General features: G+C 48.7%; 1 protein-coding gene across 17 annotated transcripts in view; it reads left to right on the top strand.

Annotated features, from left to right (window-relative positions):
* Positions 1-1,004: 1,004 nt before the first annotated feature.
* Zmynd11 (zinc finger MYND-type containing 11) overlaps positions 1,005-6,000 on the top strand; it is a 94,014-nt gene continuing 89,018 nt past the window's right edge. For 9 of the 17 annotated variants that reach the window (XM_060372608.1, XM_060372607.1, XM_060372604.1 and 6 more), the window contains exon 1: positions 1,914-2,048. The gene's annotated coding sequence lies outside the window, so the exon portion shown is untranslated. Of the gene's footprint in view, positions 1,357-1,529; positions 1,669-1,913; positions 2,049-6,000 lie in introns of those variants that run through there. The other 8 variants (XM_060372599.1, XM_060372597.1, XM_060372605.1 and 5 more) reach the window with 6 other exon arrangements.

Raw genomic sequence — 6,000 nt, 5'->3', positions numbered from 1 at the left:
GACAGACAAATGCAGTTAATAAAGTTATTGGGCTGGGGAACTAGAGCAAAGAAATAGGAAATCTTATGGCTAGGTTATCTAAGAGAGGTGTATATGGAAGCAGAATTTATTTCTATTCAGTAAAACTGGAGGGTGAGTGGGTGGAAATTATGCAGTCCTTTTCTTTCCTAAAAGATATGATTCACACACACACATACATACACACACACACACACACACACACACACCATCCTTGGGTGGCCTCTATCAAATACATAGGAATATAAAAATAGGCGTTCCTCTATAGTTGAAATAAGACCTTTTTAAAAAAGGTGATTCACTTAAATAGGTGCTTCCCAGCTCAACATTCCAATCAGATATGGGTGGGTCCCCGGATTGAACTCAGATCTTCAAACTTGGTGGTGAGTGATTTACTTGCTGAGCAATCTTGCTGCACTGTCATGCCATATTTTATTATTTAAATGAATTACAAATACTTCATGATTTTTGAAGTGGAAAAAAAAAAGCCAGAAACAAGAACAAACAACAAAAGACCCAAACACCACTCTTTGAGATGCGGTATCAGCTGTTACCGGTTTGAAAGACCATGTTTGACTGGTGTATGTGAAAGGCCAACTCAATGCTACTCATTTCTAAGTTCTATCTTAAGAGATCAGCTCTAAACAGACGGATGACTTGTTTAAGAACTCTACATTTCTAGGGGAATCTCCAATAATTTTCGGGCACATGTATCCAATGGGAATAGGGGCAGATAATTTTGACTCATAGGGTTTTCTTTTCAGACTCCTAGCAGGCAAAGGTTGTTAGGACAATGCATGACATCTGTATGTGCTTTTATCTCCGCGGACTTTTCCCCCAAGACTTTCTAAGCCATATAGCTTAAGGGATATCCTCTGATTAGATCTAGAAATCACTCACTAAAGATAACCTACTTCTCTTAGCAATTTGTAAGGTTCTAACGAGAGTGATAATGGGTGGTCCATTCTTTCTAAATGTCCCACTAGAGCATACACGGGACGGGGGAACTCGGGTGTTTTTGCAACTCTTCTTAGCAGAGGGTTGCAAAGAGGAGGGTACTATCTGAGCCACTCGGGTCAGCACACGGGCGAGCGCCTGTACAACACGGAGCCATTGGGAAGGCGCGGGCGGAGCGGGTCCAGCCCGCGAGCCGCGTCGCAGCCCACCGGGCCGGGCCGGATCCTAACAATGCTCCCCTCGCGTCTCGGTGCTCCGCTCCAGCGCGCCTGCACGTACGTAGCTTGCACGTGTGTGTGGATATGGAGTTCGTGTGTGGACCCCCTTAGAATATGCTGAAGCCGGTCTCTCGGAGAGGCGCCGAAGACGGGTCGAGGGAAGGTAGGAGCGGGTGCGGCGGGCTCCCCCGGCCTCGGGGCGGGGAGGCAGCGCGGGCCGCGCAGGTCCCGCGTCCGCCGCTAGAGCCCCCAGTGCGCGGCTCGGCCCAGGCCCCGCTTGCCCTGCCCGGCCCGGCCCCGAGCGGGGAGGAAAAAGTCGAGCGCACACAATGAACTCGGAGGAGGGCCGCTAGCAGGGCCGGCCGCCGCGCCCGCGCCGAGTGAACCGCCGCCTGGCGGGGATGCCAACTTCCATCCCGCCGGGCGTCCTCCGCAGCCCCGCAGGCCCCGCGCCGCCGTGGGCTGAGGAGACGCGGTGAGTGAGCGGGCGAGCGAGCGGGCGAGCGAGCGAGCAAGCGCGCGCGGCGGTTCAGGCCTCCGAGCCGGCGCGCGGCGCCCCGGCCGCCTGGCCCGGCTTCGGCCCGGCGCGCGCCGAGGCTTTTTTTTTTTTTTTCCTGTGGTGAAAGCCGCCGCCAACATGGCGCCCCTCGAGCCCCGAGCCCTCTGCGCTGAGCCAGCGGGGGGAGCCGGGGAGGAGGGAGGAGATGGCGGGGAGGAGGAGGAGGCGGCGGCCTGCGTCCCCCCCGCCCCCCGCGCCCGTCGCCGGCTGAGGCCCGAGAGGCGCCGGGCGGCGGGAAGGAGGCGGCTCCGGAGGGAGGGCCGGGCGCGGCGGCGGCGGCGGAGCGGAGCATAATGGTGGGGAAAGCTCGGCGGCGGCGGGACAGCGGGGCGGCGGGGCGGGCCGAGGCGTCGGTGGCGGTGGCGCGGCCTGTGCGGTGGCCGCTGCCCGGGCCGCGGCCTCCCGGGCGGGCGGCGGCTGACGGTGGCCTCGGGGACTGCCCCGGGCCGGTGAGGCCTGCGGGGTGGGCGCGTTCCCTCGGCCCGGCACCTTGAGCCTCGGGCTGCCGTGGGGAGCAGGCCCGGGTGAAGGCGGCGGGGAACCGCGCGCGGCCTGCTGGCGCTGGGAAGCCGCGGAGTCTTGTGAGCTCCTCTCGCCGGGTCCCCGCGCCTCCCGCCTGGCCAGGCCCGAGGGCCCTTTGCGCGGAACCGTGTGGCGGGCGGAGGGGGAGCGGTGGAAGCGAATGTCCCCGAGGCCGGTGTCCGTCGCTCCCCCGGGGGCTGCAGGCGAGCGTGTCGCGAGGCCTCAGATCCCTCAACAGGTCCTCCCGGCTGCCCTGCGGGATCTGCCGCCTTGTGCCCACGCAGAGCTGGGGAGAGAAGCTGATGGAGACGCTGCATGTGGGGCTGTGGCCCGAACTTTCACTTGCGCTGTCTCCCCTCGCTTTTTTTTTTTTTCTGGGCCGAGCCGGGGCGCTTTTGCCGTCTGTCCGTGGGACTTTGTCGTTGCTGATTTGTCGGTGGTGCTCAGTGGATGCCGTGTGTCCGTGGTACTGACTGTCCTGTGTGGTGTGTGTGGCACCCAGTGTCACGGGCAGTATGCACGCAGTACCCCGTGTCCTTTAATCCGTATAAACGCCGGCCGGTGCCACTGCACCGCTGAACTGTGCCCGGAATCCCCGGAGAGACAAGATGTGTACATAGTATATAGCATTGTGTGTGGTTGTGTGTGTGCAGTATCTTTGTATATAGAGTATCCAGTGTCATAAAGTGGTACCGAGTATCTGGTGTTAATGTCCCTTGCACAACCAGTGTCTTCTACTGTGTACACACGCAGTACCTGGTTTCCTGAAGAGTTGTATACACAGTAACTACCGTCATCTACCTTACCTTGTGTCTTAAGTGGTATGTACTTAATAGCCGGTTTCATTTGGTGTGTACCTAATGACTGGTGTCATGTGTGTTTTTGAGCTTAGAGGCAAGGAGAGGTCACCCCAAAGGCAGTAAACAGTTTGGGGGGTTTTTGTGACACTATCTCACTCAGGCCCTCTCTCTGCGTCACCTGGGAGTTAAGTTTCCTAGAGTCAACTGTGTTGTATGCAGGCAAAAACATTTAAAAAGTAACCACTGGAAGATGCAGAAAGTAAGTGCTTTTTAAAGAGAAAACAAGAAGTACAACATCTTTTAAATGATTATGGAATACATAACCTCAAATGATTGGGGTCTGCCATTGATACCAAGTGGCATCTAGAAATGATTATAGAGTGTCTAGTTGTACTCTATAAGTTTGAATATTTTATGGTAGGCAAATTGGACTTTGTACTTTTTAAAATCTCTAACGTGTTGGACTAGAAGAAGAAATGTGAAATTGTGTGCAGGCATATAATTTTCCTGTTCTTTGTTTACATTGTAGTAAGTACTTTGGTTACATTGTAGTTAGTATTTTGGCTGACCCTATAAGATGAAGAGGCCGGAGAAGGAAACAACATCAGAAGACATGAGATGTGATTATGATCTTGCTGAACTCTGATTAAGAGACTTGCTGTTCTTTACTCACTATCTTTTTTCTGTAGAGACTATTCATGTGAGAACTGCATCTTTTGTGTTCTCCAAGGTGGACACTTTTTGAAGTTATCATTTGCAAGGAAGGCATTTACACTAATATAAATGTGAGTGCTTTCTTCATAAAGAAAAATCAATTAAAATGTTAGAACTGCACTCTAGTTCTACTTAAATATTCTTCAGCTATCCTAAAATTGGTGCACTGGGTGGATGCCCGTTTGCATGTTTCTGTGAATGACATAGATTTATTTGAACTTACTCCCTTTTGTAACTTTCCCTCTGTTTCCCATTAGGATGGTTCTGATAGCACATAATAGAGGCATTCATATCCCAGCATAACTTAATTGGGATGCTAATTGGAGCAAAGAATTTTGACATTTGTAACGGAACTATCACATATTGTTAGGATAGTGGTTGCTTAAAGTCCTAACCAACTGCCAGAAGATTTTTATTTCCCTCCTTAGCCTTCAGTTAATTGACTTAAAAAAAAAAAAAAGTAAAGAAGCATCATTAAATCTAAGCAAAGGGAATGTGCCATGAAAAGGAAAAAAAAAACAAAAAAACAAAACACAAACTAACAAACAAACCAACAATGAAACTAGCAAATAAGCAGTGAACTTTAGTCTTCCACTCAATTGAACTTAACTTAAAATGTCAATTTTTTTTTCAGGGTGATAATTTTGTTGTTGTTCTGATTTGGGTCATAGCATAATAATTAAGACAACAGACCTAGAGGCCCAGTGACTTAGGTTTGAATCTCCCTTGGATCATTTAGTAGGCTCTTGGCAAATGACTTAAGTTTTGGCAGGTTAGGCAATGAAGACCAGGGAGTAACTGAACCAGCCTCACAGTTGTGAGGATTAGGCCATTACTGAAGCAGTGCCAGGCTCACCAGGAGAACTGTGAGGACAGGCTGCACAGTTGAGGTCCTCATTACAAGCACTGTTTCCTCCTTGGTTTAAGATATACAGAGCTGCAAAGCTGAGCTCCCATTTAGACTTTCTTGTGCTGTCAGTTGAGCTCTAACTTCTAGTTATCTAGCATGGAAGAAAGGTGATTTTCTGTCCCTTTAGTTACTCAATTCTGTTGATTCTGATACCAAAAAAGCCTGGATTATGTACCTATCAATAGTTTGTAAAGTTGCCTATATGAAGGCTACTTCCTAGAAGTGGTCATTTTAGCGCAGGTCCAGTGACATAGCCCTGGGTTAGAAAGCTCCTTACCCCAGAGCATGACTCAAGTAAAACCTGAGACCTTACTCCTCTTCATTTTGAACTTTTGTTTTCTGTGGTAGAAGTTATGTGTAAAAACTTTGTAGATTTATTGTTATTATGCGTGTTTATGCATAATGTATAGGGGTGTGAATGCTGTGACGTGAGTGTGGAGGTCAGAAGACAACTTGCAGGAATGGGTTCTCTCTGTCCTGAGGATCAAACTCAGAGTCAACACACTTTTATTGCAAGTGCTTTATTGACTGAGCCATCTTGCTGGCTCAAAACTTTCTAGTTTTAGTTTTTAGTTTGATATATTGCTCCTTTGCTTTTCTCAGTTTGCCCTTGCTGTTTGTTTTTCTCTCTCCTTTTTTTTTGTTTTGTTTACAAACCATATAAAGACTAGAAGGATGGATAAAATTATATATATGCATATATGTGGACAGTTTTAACAATGGTGGATTTGGTTTTTAATTCATTACTTCCTAACTTCTGGTATTATCTTTGACAAATAATAAATAGCTGAAATATAGCATCTGAGAGTTATTTTTAACCTTTGGCTCTAATTTGGTAGTTTTGCTCACCAACATTTTCCTATCTGTGTAGCTTCAGGTTATGTGCTTTAAATTGCTTAAGTAGTAATCTACAGAGAACAGCTGTGGCCATTCTTTCATCAGCTCATTCTGGAAACAAATTCTATTTCTCACTTCTGTTTTTTCTAAGAATTGACAAGAGATGAAAGGCAGCTAGTTTACATCTGCACATGGCTTTCCTTTGGTGACCATGAGCTACTTGCAGTGTCTGTCATACTGTCCCAAGAAAAGCAGCTGGTGACTGAGGGTGTTAGGGACCTGTGGCTTTCTGTGGTTCTTGTTGAAATGTTTGGGATCTGCATTGTAACCACAGAAGTAAGTACCATGACAGTAAAACATTGTCTGCTGTGTCTCCACCACTGTGCAGGGTTCACCTGCACTGACCCACTTATTGTCATCTTAAAAGCATAGAAGTCTTTAAATATGGGAAGTTCAGGTCCTTGT

This window comes from Meriones unguiculatus, chromosome 19 (genome assembly GCF_030254825.1).
Source record: "Meriones unguiculatus strain TT.TT164.6M chromosome 19, Bangor_MerUng_6.1, whole genome shotgun sequence".
Lineage (NCBI taxonomy): Eukaryota > Metazoa > Chordata > Mammalia > Rodentia > Muridae > Meriones > Meriones unguiculatus.
The sequence above is the reverse complement of the archived record's forward strand: the minus strand, read 5'-3'. Positions and strand labels throughout refer to the sequence as shown.